This window comes from Ochotona princeps, chromosome 17 (assembly GCF_030435755.1).
Source record: "Ochotona princeps isolate mOchPri1 chromosome 17, mOchPri1.hap1, whole genome shotgun sequence".
NCBI lineage: Eukaryota > Metazoa > Chordata > Mammalia > Lagomorpha > Ochotonidae > Ochotona > Ochotona princeps.
Window position 1 is genome coordinate 9,096,776 of NC_080848.1, and position 16,535 is coordinate 9,113,310.

Genomic DNA, 16,535 nt, shown 5'->3' on the forward strand with positions numbered 1-16,535 from the left:
CGCCGGCCCGGAGCGCGCCCCGAAATAGCCGGCCTGCCAACTTCAAAGATCCGTCCGACACATCAAAGCGCGCGGGCCGCCAGCCCCGGCCGCCGCGGCCTCGGCACTCACCAAGGATCGGCGCGCGCGCTCCTCCGCGAGCCCCGGCAGGCGCCCCGGCCCCCGGATCGGCTCGCAGCGACGGCCCTGGGCCCCCCCGGGCCGGCCCCGGCGGCCGAGAACATGGGGAGACGCGCGGCGGGGGAGTGGGGGGTGTGCGGGAAGGCAAGGATCCCGAGGTTACAGCCAGATCCGCCCGCCGGGGAGGGGGAAGCCCCGCCGCCCCTTTTATGCAAAAGCCCCCCCCGGAGTGGGCCTCCGCCCCCGCCGCGGCCGCCCCCGGCCCCTCCGGCCCCCGCCCGGGCCGGCTTTCCACCCAGGTCCTGCTGCCAGCAGGCACCCGGCGCACCAAATGTCCTCCGGGCGCTTCCAACAAAAACTGCGCTGTGGATTTAACTGTGCACTTCAAAGGCGCCAGCCGAGCGCACGGTCCTGAAAGGGAGGTAGGCGCCTGCCGCGCCCCGCGCCGCCCCCCGCGAGCCCCCAGCCAAGCCCCCGGCCGCCCGGCCCGGCCCGCACCCACCTCGGGGCCCGACCTCGGCGCCGCAGAGCCCCCCAGGGTCGCGCCCCGCGCCCACGCCCGGCCCGGCGCTCCCTCGCCCTCGCCCCCCCAGCCCAAGGCGCGGGTTGGGAAGGAGGGAAGGGGGCTCCTTTGAAGCCACCGGGCTGGGCCCGGGTCTCCACCCGCACCTTCTACAGCAGGGCGGGAGGCGGGGGAGGCGGGCGCCTCGGCCGTCGGGCAGCCGCGAGCTCCATCGCTCCGTGGGGTTATTTTGATTTCCCGGCTCTCGGCTGTTACCGAGTTGCCAGGACCTTATCAAAGCGCAGCCGGCTCCAGCCGACTCCCCCGGGCCGGGCGCGGAGAGCCAGTGATCCCGCCGCGCCAATCACCGTGGCGCTCGGCTGGCCCGCGCCTCCTGCCTTAAAGGGACAGCGCCCCGCGGCCGCCCCCCGCCCACCCGGCGCACGCTCCGCTCGGGCGTTAACCCTTCCCCTGCCCTCCGCCGCCCCCTGCCAGCCCCCGGTCGCGTCCCCCGCCTCCCGCCCCGGGATGGGGGCGTTCTCTGCCCGAGTTCGGATTTCGTCTTTCAAGTTCTCCGGCCTCTTGGCTCTCGCCCGCTCCCCTGCCTGGCCCGGCCCTCCCAGGCTCTGGAATGCAACAGTTCCTTGTAGCATTCTGGTCACCGCCAGAACTGCAAGCAAGCAGATTTCCGCCACCCCCCCCCCTCTTTTTTTCCTATCATCGAACATTTTTCAATCGCTGTTCAAGCTTCCCTGAGAATTTGGGCCTTTGGAGAACCTTGCGAAGGGAGTTCTAAGCCGGGCTTCGACTGGCCGAGCGGACCAAGGGCCGTGCGCACGCACGTGCGCGCCGGTGCGCGGGGCTTCAGAGGTTGGGTGACAACAGTACTGCGATTGGGAGAGGTGGGATAGGTGGGGTGTGCATTTAGTGGATGCCAGAGGGTGGGTGCCTTGGCGCGGGGATTGAAAAGCGGACTTTACAGCCCTGAAAGTTCAGGAGTCAGTCCCTTCACTGCGCACACGTGAACCGTGCCCAAGAAAACAGCTACGTGCCTCCACGCTTCCAGGGACCTGGTCCTCCCGCATGGTCCGTACTAAACAGACACCGAGCACCGATTTCTGCTCCACACGCAGGCTTGGTATATTGAACGCTTCTCACCCTGCTGTCACCTTTGAACTTCCACCTCCATGTCCTCCCCTAAATGATTCTAAGGCACAACCTTTCCTTCCCGTTTAAAGGAAGAAAATACACCCCCTGTCCTAATATCCCTTCTTCGCGCATCTGTGTGCGCATCCCTCCAGGTGATGGGCTGGGCAGCCTTGCTTCCTCTTGAGCACCATGGAAGGGTGAATCAGAGAGATGCAGAAAGTGACAGGCCAAGCTGCTGGAGACTTCAGCTCTCCGGCTTGCTTTTATTCACTTTCAGAATGAACTTTATGGAGAACCACATTCACGTGTAGAGGAGGCATGTGGGTGGAGCTTCAGGTGTGACTGAGTAGATTTCCATAGAAAGAGGAAAGGGAACTCCACCACTTCTGTTGTCCTCCCAGTCTACAGGGTGCCTTAAGGGCTGTGGAACTGACATGGCCCAAGGCTGCAACTCCTGGGCACCTGGGATGGGGGATGAGGGAGGCAGCTCCTTTCCCAAGGCCCACCCCTCCAGGCTCGCCGCCCTGGGCAGTCAACCTGGTGCAAAGCCTGCGAACTGGGCTGTGAACTGGTTCCATCTGTGCCTGGAACAACTACTAGATAGGAAGGAGCTGGTGGACTGTCAGAGTCTGACTCTCAGGAACTGACCGCAGCGCCCCCCCTGCAGGAGGAGTGGCCTGCATCATAGCGGAAAGGATGTGTGGGATCCACGGCTACTGGCACCCCAACCCCCAGGAATCCCAAGAACCAAACTGTCTCTGCGGTTCCCGGGAGTCCCGAGGCCACAGAGGGTGTTATTACTGGAACAAAAAGTGGATTCAGAGGGGGAGGCATTGCCAGAGAAGTGCCTACAGTTATCAGCAGCAGTAAGGACGCCATCCCAGCCCCCAACACACACGCACATACTCACCATTGGGGAGGGGAGATGGAAAAACCAAAGCATCCAAAATCCAAACAAACACTGTTCCCAAAGAGGAGGCTTCCACAGAGGAAGTGGAAAGCTTGGTCTTCACGGTGGGGGGGTGGTCCTCTCCTCCCGTTGTCCCCACTGACCCTTCACTAACCCCCAGCCAGCTTCATGCAGAAAGGCTCCTCTAGACCAAAAGGGTGTGGAGGCTAGAAGGAGACCCATGGGGGTCTTATTGAATTCTGGGTGCCTGGCTCACTTCAGGCCACTGACAGCATCCCCACCATCGCTGCCAATCCCCCTCTGCCCTGGCCTCCTTCCTCCCACATCCCCAGCTTCATAGCTGGTGGCTGGACTACGTGCTGAGAAACCTGAAGCCTTTTCCAGCCTGTGTGTGGTTCACTGCCCGTTGGGACTTTTCTTGGGGGGTGAGTCCCAAGTCCTTGGCTGATACCTGGCCCCTTGCTCAAGCTAGCCCAGTTTTCCATTTTCCCCTTCTCCCTGGCAGCGACGCGGTCATGTGACTTGTTGTAATCCTGCACGGTTGCCTGGAAACTGGAAAGCAAGGTGATGGATCTTTTGCACAGGCTCACGCTCCATTCCCACCCCTCCTTAAAGAAAACCCTACAGAAGACAAACAGGCCATGTTGCCCAAGTGCAGACAAGCTGAAGGCAATAGAGCCTTCTTCTTTTCTGGATTACAACCTGGACAGAGACATTCCTGTCCCCAGAATCACAATAAGACCAGGACTATGGAGGCACCTGGCCAGATCTCCTACCTGTGGTCAGCACTGTAACAAATGGAGGCCAGTCGGCACCAGCTGGGGTTGCCGGGACACAGGGACAGAGCTCTGAGACCCAGCCCCTCTGTCCTTTATTTCTTGGGGAAAAAGTCTGTTTGGCTGGTATACCTGTGTCTGGGAAAGGTGGTGGGAAATGATTCAGTGACTTTGTTAGCGCAGTAAGGTCCCTGACCCTTCTGGAGTACCATTTGTTCACTCTGCAGATGAAGGCTGCTAGGAGGCGCAGCATCCAGGGAAAGGCGTGTGTGGCACGTAGCAGGTGTCCAGGATGCAGTGACTGTTTCTGGGTGGTCCTGGTGCTCCCACTGTCACCTGCTACCTGTTCTGTGAAGAAAGCCTCTGTTTCCCCAGCCAAGACACCCTCCAGTAAGGAGCCACATTCCCCAGGAAGGACACCCACAAGCTGGACTGGAGTCCCCTAGGAGCCAAAGGAGGCAGGGCCTTTGTGCCACTTTCCAAGGCCCCCTAAGACACTACAGGGGCCCTATAAGCACCAGCGCATCTAAACCATCCTCTAAGAGATGAGGAAAATTCAGCCAAGAGATGGTAAAGGCCTGTCTCCACTGTTAACTTCACCCCAGTCAGAGCTGAGCTGGAACCTTCCAGGGGATCTCACGCCATCTTCTTCAACCTCGACACCAGGGTCAGGAGGCCCCGGGGCAGGGCCAGTGAGAGGAGCCTGTGCTTCCAGGGGCCTTGGCCTCCAGGGCAGGACTCCACATGAAAGGGCTCCAACAAGTTCTTGCAAATGCATAATACTGACAACCATGCATGGACTGCAGAATGTTTTGTACCCCAATAAGTGTAGCTTTTAATTCCATTTTTTCCAAGGGTAGCTTTGCGTTTCATTTGCCACAAGGTTTTTAAAGTGCTTACATACTGTGTAGGATGCTTTTCTAGAAGATTCACAACAGGGCTCAGCCTGAAATTCCTCTGACTCTGACCTACCTCGGGCGTTGACCCTGGACCTGGGGGTCAACCTGAATGCGCTGGTTCCATCTCCCTCAGGTTTGTCCTTACGGTGACAGCTGTCTCCCTGGGTATCTCAGTGGGTTGTTCCACCTCAGGGAGAGCTAGGAGCTGGAGAGGAGGAGCGAGGGGGTACAAGCTGGATCCTACTTCCTGCCACTCTCTTCCTACTTCCTCTTCCCTTTATTGAGGAGGGACTGGCAGTGCCAAGGTGGGCATCCTCAAGCCACAAGGGGGAAAGTGGCATTTTCCCTCAGTGGACCTGCAGAAGTGTTACACTTAAAACATAGTCAAATGCCTGGCGTGGTGGCCTAGCGGCTAAAGTCCTCGCCTTGAACACACCAGGATCCCATATCGGCGCCATTTCTAATACCAGCTGCCCCACTTCCCATCCAGCTCCCTGCTTGTGGCCTGGGAAAGCAACTGAGGATTATCCAAAACATTCAGACCCTGCACCTGCGTGGGAGACTAGGAAGAGGGTCCTGGCTCCTGGCTTCAGATCGCCTCAGCTCTGGCCATTGTGGCCACTTGGAGAGTGAATCAACAGACGGAAAGTCTTCCTCTCTGCCTCTCCTCCTCTCTATATACCTCACTTTCCAATAGAAAAAATACATCTTAAAAAATAGTTAAATAATAATTTTTTAAAGATGTATTTATTTTTATTACAAAGTCAGATATACAGAGAGAAGGAGAGACAGAGAGGAAGATCTTCTGTTTGATGATTCACTCCCCAAGTGAGCACAATGGATGGTGCTGCGCCGATCCGAAGCTGGGTACCAGGAACTTCTTTTCAGGTCTCCCACACTGGTGCAGGGTCCCAAGGCCCCAGGCCCGTCCTCGACTGCTTTCCCAGGCCACAAGCAGGGAGCCAGATGGGAAGTGGAGCTGCCAGGACTAGAACCAGCGCCCATATGGAATCCCAGTGCGTTCAAGGTGAGGACTTTAGCCACTAGACCACGCCGCCAGGCCCCATTAAATTATAATTTAAAGCTACTTAATTTGATTTGCTTTCAAGTGCATTTAACATGGATTATAATCAGAGCTATCAATGACTGAGTTTTTGCACATCTTGCCCTTGGAGTTAAAAGACTCCATCAATAGTCAAACTGATCCACAAAGTTTCTAGTTCCTTTGGGAAAGACTGGACCATCTGCTGCACTTACTGGCATGCACAGGAACAAGGGCTGGCTGCTGGCCTGGTGGTCATTGGGGGTCACTCTGACTAGACTGCAGTTCCCACTGGTGTACGTGAAGGCTGAGTGTGTAATGAACTGGGTTGGTCTGGGCTGCGGCACCCATTGGTTTGTGTAAAAGCCAGGGCTATAGGCAGAACTAACCCAGTAATTGCAATGACCACTATGTGTGTAGGCTGATATAGGTAATAGATTGAGCCAGACCCTATACAGGCAAACACATACAAGACTCAGGTCTGGGATTACTTCAGACCACGTTTCTTTGGGGGTTCCCCTCAACTGAACTCCTGCACTCAGAACTCCAACCATGGGGAGAATTGCAGGATCAGTGAACTGACCATGGAGTGCATGTGTCAGAACTGGGCCCCCTCAGTGGAAAAGATGGAGCAGTGGACAGCATACCCAGATGTACATGGAGGATATGACAGCCCACTAGTGTCCACAGAGGACATGTTAACACAGTAGAAGAAGGAGGACAGAACAAATTGGACAACCACACCAGCCAAGCATTGACAGCAAATATCTGGGCGAATGGAGACTCTAGGGTGGACTATGTCAGCCAGTGGACCTTAGACGGATTTCCTAATCGTTGGATCAGTGAGATGGACAGCATTTCAGAACTATGGAAACCTCTTAAGCAGAACCCTTGGAACATGATCTCCATCAGGGACCCTGGGTTAATATTAGGTGGCCGTTCACCATCCCCAGGTACTGGGACATTTGGGACGCTGGGTGTGGCTTCTCCACTTGTCTCCTCCACTTCCCCCAGATACAGGAGGAAGAGAAAGAAAACTTGGAAACAATCATCTCAGCACTTTTCCCTAACTCTAGATCCTTCCCACCCTGATCCACTATGTAAACATCATTTTTTTTTAAGTTTTTAGTTTTTAAAGTTATATTCTCTCTAAAGTCCGTTATTTTTCCATTTCTATGTAGATTTATTTCAAAGGTAGAAAGAGGGGACACTGATACACAGAAACAGAGAGAGACAGAGAGAGATGGAGATGTCTTGTCTGCTGACTCACTCCCCAAATTCCTGAGAAAGCCCAGGCCTGGGTTGACAGGATCTCAGGAACCTGACCTCCATCTGCATCTCCCACATGGGCAGCAGAGATCCAGTTACTGGAGCCATCACCTGCTGAGTGCCAGGCCTAGCTGTTGCTGCTATTTGGGAACTGCATCAGTGGGCGGAAGATCTCTCTCTCTCTCTCTCTCTCTCTTTCAAATAAGTAAATACACCAGTTTTTACAAAAATGGACCATGTCAATCCCTCTTCCCCCTTTTTAAACACATTTACTTATTTTTATTGGAGAGGCAGAGAAAGATCTCCCATCTTCTGGTTCACTCTCCAAATGGCTGCAACAGCCAGAGCTGAGCTGATGAAAAGCCAGGAGCTTCTTCCAGATCTCCCACATGGGTATAGGGTCCAGGGGCATCCTCCACTGCTTTCCCATGCCACACATGCAGGGAGCTGGATGGGAAGTGGACCAGTCCGGACATGAACCAGTGCCTAGTGCTTGCAAGAAGAGGATAAGCCAATTGAGTTATCACGCTGTCCCCACTCCCAAGTCATTCCCTTGCAGTTAAATCCTCCTGCCCTGCCTGCACATGACCTTCAGGTCATGGCCCCAGACCCTGCCCGTAGCACTCACAATCAGGCCAGTCTCCAGCTACCCCCTATCATGCCCTCTATCATGCGCAGTCACCCATGGTGGCCTCATATTTTCCTTTTCTTTGTGCATGCATGCTGAAGATGCCCTCCTCCCCTCCCTCGCCAGCTGGTCTCCCTCTGCACCTCTTCACTCCAGTTCTGCCTCCCTCTCCCTGGACTGGGACTGGCACCTCTCCTCCACACTCGTGCAACACCTGGGTTTCACCTGCCACAAGACATCTGGATTGAGGTGCTTCATTGTTCCACTGGCTTGACCATGAATTCTCTGAAGACAAGGACTATGGTTAAGGATCCTTGTAACTCAGCCCAGGACCTGCTTCTAAGTGTCATCTAGGGGACTTGTCAAGTGGCTGAACTAGACGGAAGACGGGAATGATAAATAAAATACCTAGCAGCCGATCAGAACTCACACCAGCCGAGGTCCTGGCGCAGGGTTTTGGGGTATCCCGCCAGAGTGGAGCCTTTAGCTGCTACATGAGCAGCAGCCAATGGTGGCCATTATCTGGGTTGATTCTTCCTGGGACCCATGCCCAGTGTTCCTCCCCTGTGAGCATGGCTGGACCTGTCTCCTAACACATAGAATCTGGTGCATGGGATGGGAGAGCCCCTGATACTAGATTGTTAAAAAGACTGTCACTTATACCACTGAAGTCAGGAGGCAACCCTGCCATAAAACAAGGAAATGGCCAGGAACCAGTCCTCACCTAACCTACTCTGAATGATCATCCAGCTTTTGTACCCAAAGATGAAGACCCATGTTCTGGCAGAAGTGGCCAGACCGATCTAAGGAAAAGACTCTTGCCCAGTCACAAGTCTTGTCAATTAGTCTGATTTCCAACAGAAAGAACCAAGTTGCCAAACATACAGATGACATGAATCGTCTCTGCCTCATTAGATGCCAGCACGCTGATGGAGAATACATAGAAACTGGCAATCGTCGCAACAGATGTGAAGCTTTTCAAAGATTGCTAGAAGTGTCTAGAAAATCTACCAAAGCTCTCCACATGGACTGTGAAGGGAAAATCAAATCATTTTGAGATTAAACTGGGCTATTGGTGAGAGATATGAAGCCCTGTTCAGGATAACATCTGGGCTGCTGTTGCACTCCCCACCTGTCCCCACCACTGGTGGAGAGCCAGCATCTGTTTAAGGTAAACGTGAACTTTATTTGTTAGAGATCACCTCCAAGTTAAGATGTTCACAAAGGCATCACCTAGATTTAACTGTAGTACCCAATGTCCCCCAGACAGGGACCCAGCTCTCCAAACAGCAATGATCTTTGGACAGCCAAGCAGAAAGTGAACTAGACAAGATGGGATGGAAGGATTTCTGATCGGGATGACCCAGAAAGAGATGGTAAAAACCTTATACTATTTTCCGGCCACCATCGTCATGCCAGGGAACCCTGGGCATGTGTTTACTGGACAGACAAGGAGAAACTGCAGCACCTCAGTATGGTTGAGCCTAACGGTTTTCTTTTTCACTTATACATTTTGTACAAAAGACGATAGCTTACATTGTGTTTCCAGCCAATTTTAAAAACTTGCATTAGTTTTCCTGACAAAAACTTTAGGATGATGAGTGAACTAAGAGGTGTACCCCAACATCTCCTCTGGGGACCCAAGTGATTTTTTTTTTTTTTTTGCAGAACATGTGCGGGTGGTGAAGAAATAATAATTGTTGAGATGACAGAAGTAGATGCTGTGGTGCTGTTCGGGACACACCCAGGATTTGAGCACCTGGTTCAAACCCTGTCTCCACTGCCCTTTAGATTATTGCTAATGCCCTTGGAGGTAGCAGGTGATGGCGCAAGTACTTGGGTTCTTGCCACCCATTGAGAGAGACCCTGGTGACATTCCAGGCTTCTGGCCCTGGCGGTTGCAAGTCTCTCTCTTGTTTTGCCTTTCAAATACACAAATAAATCTTTAAAAAAAAAATTAAAATCCATCCAGATAACCTCAACCAATCACCCAAACTTAAGGGATATTCGGGAAAGAAAAATAGATAAAAGAAAAAAACGCATCAAGCAAATGCGACCTTTCTGACCAGGGAGCTGGAGCAGACGCCACCCACTTCAAGAGCTGGAGCAGCAACCGGCAAAGCCAGAGGCAGCCCTTGCACTTGGATAGGGTCCGTGCCCCTCCTACCCCAGCTCTTCTTTCTTCAGAACTGCCAAGATCAATGTGTTCAATAAATTAAATCTGTCTGCCTTTGCGAAATGTTCACTTAATTCCCAGATCAGAAAAACGATCCAGACCTGGTGCCCCGATAGAAGGTAGAGTGTGGAGGTAGAGGGTTTCTCCTGCCTAATAGCCCTTCTTCAGGCCAAGGTCAGAGAGGAGATGGGGTGGGGCGACTCCACGTGGACAATGGGAGAGGTGTGAATGGCAGGTTGAGAGGTGGCTGCAGGGTGTGGCGGGGTGGGAGGGGCGGAGGGCACCCTGGGTATGCCCCCAGCTGCAGGACGGCTTCCAGAGGCCAGGACCCTGAAAGGCACCCGGCAGCCACCCAGGATGGGAATGCGGGGTGGGTGTGGGAGGCCTCCCCTGCCTCACTGCCCCACACACCCCATTTCCACTTCCTCGGGCGGCCACCCACTTGGTGGAGGTCAAACAGCTGGTTCACCCGACTGGGCTTATCCTTAGCTGACCTGACCCTCCCCAGCCTCCGTGCCTGGAGCTTTGACCTTTGCTCTACTGCCATCCCCAGGGTGTCTCAGGCTCCGAATTCCCCTGTGAAAAGGTGACAGCCTTAGACTCTGCAAGACAATGAGGGGTCTGTTGGCCCTGCAGCCCACTGCCCAGGGTGCTAGGGAAAGTGCACCTCCAGTGCAGCCCGCCTTTGGGTCCCCCAGGAAGTGCCCCCCCAGGGACGCCTGCTATGGGAGACTGATTGGATATTTGTGGTGGAGGCTCTTGCAGGAGAGGTAGGATGGTGGCTGTGGGTGACTGGGAACAAGACCTGCCGAGGTGGCATGCCGGAGCCAGCTCTGCCTTTTTCCCCCCAGGACACGGCACTGCCCCGCAACCCCAAGCCTTGCTCCAGGGACCTGCGTGTGGGAGCTGGCTTTGGCGCCAGGACTCCAGAGCTGTGCCCAGCACTGGTGACCCCTTGGCCTGCTGGTTCCCCCAGCACCACCACCTCCTATCCTCCAGGCCTCACCCTCAGCCCGTGGTCTGAGCTTCATTTGCTGGTCTCACATGGTCTGGTCCTCACTGGGCCTGCCAAGTACTGTGTGCTGGCCCCTCAGCAAGACACCTGACTTCCCCACCCCCCACTCCCCCCAAAAGGTAAAAAGACAGGCAGAGGCAGATAGGCGGTATCTTCCACTCCCCTGGTTCAATCCCCATGCGCCTGCAGCAAGTAGGGCTGGGCCAGGCTGGACTCAGGCTGGTCAGTCTGAGTCTCCCCTGTCGGTGGCTGGACCTCAAGTACTTAAACCATCACCTGCTGCCTCGCAGAGGGTGGCTTAGCAGGAAGTTGGAACTGGAAGTTAAGCTGAGAGCTGTGACTTACATCCAGGAACTTCAAATGCCCACGCCTTAGCCCAGAGTTCTCCCAGCAGCTCCTGGCTTCCTGCTGGGGAGGAGTGGTGGCAGACACACCCTGCAGCAGGGTGGGTCTCTCTGTCCTTACAGCTGTATGATGGCCCAGGGGTTGCTCCTCTTGCATTCAGCTGCTCTCCCTGGGACATGTCTTGGTGACAGGATGCTTTTAAGGTGACAAGGAGGAGCTGGTATTGTCAGGGTCAAGCCACTATCCGCAGCACCGGCTCCCTGCTGCTCCACTTCCCATTCAGTTCCCTGCTAATGTGCTTGGGAAAGCAGCAGAAGATGACCCAAGTGCTTGGGACTCTGCACCCGTGTGGGAGACTGGAAGAAGCTCCTGGTTCCTGGCTCTGGCCTGGCCCAGCCCCAGCTATTGCAGCCATTTGGAGAGGGACGATTTCTCTTTCTTCCCATAACTCTGCCTTTCAAATAAACAAAAAAGAAATCTTACAGGAAAAAAAAATTTTAAAAAGGTGACAACAGGAGCCTGAGTTGGGATCTAGGCCCTGCAGCTCCTCTCCAGTCCTCTGAGCACCAGGCTCGTGACTCATGTTCTTCCCACACTCCGTTCTCTCTGCACCTGTTGCGCAAGGAGTCCCTGCCCTGGCTCTGTGTCCTCCTGCTACATGTGCCTGATCTGGGTCCTTGCGTTCGGCTCCCCAGCCCAAGCGCTTCCTCAAAGAACCCTGGAGGGGCTGCCAACCCATCAAGTCTCCCCTGGCATTTGAGGCTAACGAAGCTGCTGGTTGAGAGCAGGTGGGGGTGGGGAGCAGTGAGCCTGTTCATTCTGGATGTATTTGATGCTGACGATGCATTTGGATGTGTCTGCAGTGACTGACAGTCTTCAGGATGAGCTTGGGGACTGTGGTGAGTGAGGCAAGTTGGGTACCTTTGCAAGGTACAGTGGGCCCAGCATTGGGCGGGGTTGGGCCCAGCATTGGGCGGGGTTGTGCCCAGAGTCAGGAGAGAGCAAAGGAGTCATTTGGGGGGCCTTCCCCCCAGGCCTTGCCGATTCAGGAAGGCAAACCAAGTTCCCAGGACTTGGGCTACGGGTACCGTGAGTGCATCTCTTTGCTGACTGCATTTTCTAACCCTGCTATATCCACTGCTGATCTGCCAGGGGGCTGGCTCTGGATGGGGACACTCCTGCCCTCTGGCTTCCTTGTGGCTCCCCAAGTAGCGGCAACATCAACCTGGTGGTTGTGCATAGCTCTGCCCCTTCCTCTTTGGAATTGGCCTGTAGAGGGGTCCCTGTTCCTCTGTTCCTCCACTCCCCACCTCCGCCTGAGGTCCCAGGTGATCCAAGGCAGTGTCAGGCCGGAAGTCTGCCTAACCTGAGACCCAGCTCCAGGAAGTTTCTGATGGCTGTTTATTGTCATTGCACCTATACGACCTGAACTTGACATTTCATCTCTATAGCTTTGATCCAATGTTTGCTCTTATTGTGCTCTGTGCCTGAGCCCTCCGCAAACCCTAACCCCCAATTTAGAAGTTGTCTGCTTTCTAAATGTATTCTCAGGGCTGGACCTTACCTAGGGCACCCCATGGCTGGTTCCTAAGTGGGCAAAGGAGGTAGGGAGCTGCAGTGAGCCCCTTCTTGAAGTCTATTTTCCACCTTGCTTCCAGACATGTCCTGCACTGGGATATTGGTGTTGCACCTAGAAAGTGCTAGATTTTTTTTTCTGAGATGCTTGTTTGGGCACTGAGCTGGGACCAAAGCTTCCCTTTATTTTGAAAGTGACACAATGCAATGAAGAAGCAAACAGAGAAATGAATGATCCAAATCCCAGCTCTGCCAGCTATGACTCTAACTAAGCTGTTACCTTTGTTTCTCCACCCATAGAATGAGGCAAACAAACCCCTCATGAGGGCTGCCTGTGACCAAAACAGCCCCTCAGCTCTACCCCGTGTGTCCCACAGCCTGGTCCTGGGCAGCAAACAGACCTAGGAGGCTGGGGGTATTGAGGTCACCACGGCACAGTGCCCACCACAGCTGCTGGACATTGCAAGCAGAATGTTTGCTGGCTGGTGGTCCATGTTATCTTCATTTCCTTCTCAGCAAGCCCACCCTGGAGATCCAGGCAGGGTGAGCCCCCTCTATCTCCTGGGACTGGCTCCAGGGCCCCCTTGTCAGGCGTCATCCCAGATGTTCTAGACGGCACCGCCCAGCATCCAGGACTCCAAACCCTGTGCCCTAGAGGGAGGAGAGCCAGGCCAGCACTGGCTCCATCCCTGGCGCCATCTTCCGCCACTGAGAGCCGGCGCTGTCTGAAGCCCTGCGGGCTGGGAGGCAGTAAAAGGGCCATAAAGGGAACAGGGCTGGGGAAGAGCTGCCATAAACCAGAGACAAGTGGGGCAGTTTCCATGTTGATAAGACCTTGCAGGACTCTGTCATTCCCAAGTGTGAGTCCCTGCCTCAGCTCTTTGAATCCTGGGTTCAGGGTTCAGGGAGGAAGATGATGAGGGAGACAGACACAGCAGAGAGCGGGTGCCATCTGTTCCCACCCAGGGCGGGGAGGGCTCCAGAACAGCCACAGAGGCACAATTTCCTGTGGACCAGGCCCTCAGAGAAGGACTCAGGCCCATGTCCTGGCCCCCTCACCCACCCGGCCACTCCTGCAGGCCGCCGGCGCTGTGTTGAACGGATTGTTCAGGACAAGCAGGCCGGGGGGCGGGACATGCTCTGCAATTCCCAGGGTATAGTTCCCTTGTCCAACATTTGCAAAGTGGCATTCACTCTAGCATAGAGCTGAGGTGTGACAGCACAGGTGTCAGGGGCACAAAGCTAACCCCATCTAGAGGGGCTGAAGGGCTTCGTGGGAAAGATCATGTGGCAGCCAGTGACGGTGGAGCCAGGAGTGCCCACACCATAGCGGGCAGGCACAACACTTTGGGTTGCTCTCTTAATTCTCCATCGCTCTTCTGCAAGATGGCCAGCAGCCAGCGGCCAGAGGCGAGGGCCAGCAAGGACGCGGATCAAGTCCGGCCACCGTCTGGGATAAGTCAGCCTTCACTTGCTCACTTTCCTGGGGGAGCAGAAGTGGCCCACTCGGTAGGATTTGGCATTCCAACTGAGGTCCAGAGGCCAACATGCTACTGAGAGCCAGGCCAAGCAGGGCTACCCAGGTCTGAGCATCAGCATTTCTGTCTGGACGACTGTGACAGGAAGTCAAACACACAAGGCGCACTTTCACATCATCGTAAAGGCAAAACAACGTCAACAGGAACTGCCAAAACCCAGGTACCCTCTGTGCTTCCGATCAGCCAGTCTGCTGTCATTTACTAGCACTGCAGTAACGGTGAGAGTTCAAGGCCATTGGGATGCTGCGTGGCTTCAGCAGCGGGGCCTTCCAGCCAATCCAACAGGGCCTAGTTGCTCTCAGAAACACCACCTGTGACAGGCAGCATGGCATTGCCCGGGCATGCCAAGCTCCATCTCTGACCACGACTCAGGCACTCTCTTATGCACACACCCACAGCTAGGACATGAGCAGATAAGAAAGGGGTGGGGATGTTTGGCAAAGAGCTTCAGCCCCGAGTGCCGGGGACACCCACATCCCCTGTGGGCACACCTGTGGTGGAATTCCCTTAGGATCCAGCTGTCTGCTCATGTGGACTCTGGGGGCCAGCTCAAGGCCCTGCGTCCCTGCTCCCCACCTTGGAGCCCACACTGAGCTCCTGGCTCCTGGCTTAGGTGTGGTTCAGGCTTAGCTGTCAGCCTTTCACATTAAATAATAAGAAACAAATGCTAAAGAGAAAATAGGCTTATTAGGTTTACAGAGTCGTTTTCTGTGAATGTCCACCCTGCTGAAATGCAGACAGCCGAACCAGAGGGACGCAGGGTGGACACCCCCATGGGGTAGGCATAAGGCACATCTGTAGCACAGTGTACCCCTCCTGGTCCTGGCACCTGCTCCATCCTTGGGGAGGAGGAGAAGGAGGCTGCAGCCTGAAGGCTTTGGCCACCTCAGGTCCAGTTTCATTTCCCAATTTCAGCCTTCACCCTCAGAAGCTGTGGGAACTTGGGCAGAAATTGTGTGTGTGTGTGTGTGCGCGCATGTATTCACTCTTCCTGCACCTCAATTTTCCAAGCTGAGAAATGGGAATAAACCTCTTTCCTGCAGGAAGTTGAAATGGGAGAATGGCCACAAGGGTCCATGTATACAGCAAGCTCCCTATAAATGCTCTCTTGCGAAACCAGGCTATAGATGCTCTTCCCCTCCCCCATCTGGCTTCCCCACAGGAAAATGTCCAAGATGAACTGGGGGAGCCAGGAGGAGTTGGGTGGTCATCTCAGGGTAGGTGGGCAATGACCTTCTGAGGGCAGACTCTTCTGCCCTCTGTGTCCCCAGGCAGTGCTGTCCTGGCCCAGGCAGGGGACGAATGGCAGTGGCCATGGCTCTTCAATCAGGTTTGGAAACACATGAAAAACCCAATTCTAACCAGATGAGGCTGGCCTGCTTCCAAGGCTGCCTTTCCATGCACGCTCATGCGAGGGAGAGGCCGGCCTGGATCCCTCCGCAAGCAGCCGGGCCCACCAGTTCTTTGCAGCCTGGGGTCTAGATTGACAGGCTGACTTCTCCATTCTAGAGCTTCCACCTGGAAGGTCCAAGTCAGGAGTCATGGAGGCTGGTGCCACCAAGGAATGCTGGGGAAGGGTAAAGTCCAAACTCAAGGGCATGGCCACATTCCACAGACCCCCACCTGCCCACCCCCCACCTGCCCACCGTGCCAGGCCTCTCCTGGGCAGGCAGGGGACAGAGTGGGCAAAGGAAGGGATGCTCTTGTATGCCCACCACACCACACCACACCACACGGGGAGAGCTTGGCTTCCTCCAGGACAGGGAAGTGTCCCTGTACAGCAGATGGGCCTCGGGCACTGGGCCAGGGGACTGGCGACTTCTCTTTGCTGGGTTAAAAATGGTGGCTGGAAAATTAAAAAAAAAAAAAAAAAAAAAAAACTGCACACCACCACTCCCACCTCCCCTAAAACCCAGCAGAGAACACAGCATACCAGCAAAGAGTCACAGAAGGAAAGGAAATCCAAATGTTTTCAGTTTAGCTATTAAGCATAGTTTCCAGCGAGTGTACTCATGTCTTGAAATGAAACAGATGAAAGCAACATGTGTCAATGGTTGTAGGAAGGCAATAATGTCATCAACAGGAAATAAAGAAATTGAACACTGTAGTTTCAGCCCAGAACTTAACTCTTATGTTGCCCTGGGTCCACAGGGCAGGCTGCATGGGAACCCGAGGACACTTCCTGCCAGGCTGGGGTTCTGTCCATCTCTACCTGCTCCAAGACCATTGGAGAAGCTCCGGAAAAGGCTCACGGGCACCCCTGAGAAGGACTCACCTTGTTCCCCAAAGGGACAATAGCCTGGGGAGGAAGGGGGCCCCTCGGGGGCTCTGATCCACCCACGAGGAAGCTGCACAGCCTCATTCTTCATGAAGAGGCTGCAAAGCCTTGGCTGGGGGGACCAGAGTTAAGAGCTCCTGGCAGGGGCAGTGCCGGCTGCTGGCAGAGGCAGCCCAGTCAAGGCCAATGTGCTGGCCCCAACAGGGCGGGTGGCGCCACTCTGGAGTCCCGGAGGCCCCAAGAAGTACTGAGTGCTGCTCTGGGGCCAGGGCTGCAGATGGGAGCAGGCCAAGGTCAAGGTTGTCCCTCCTCG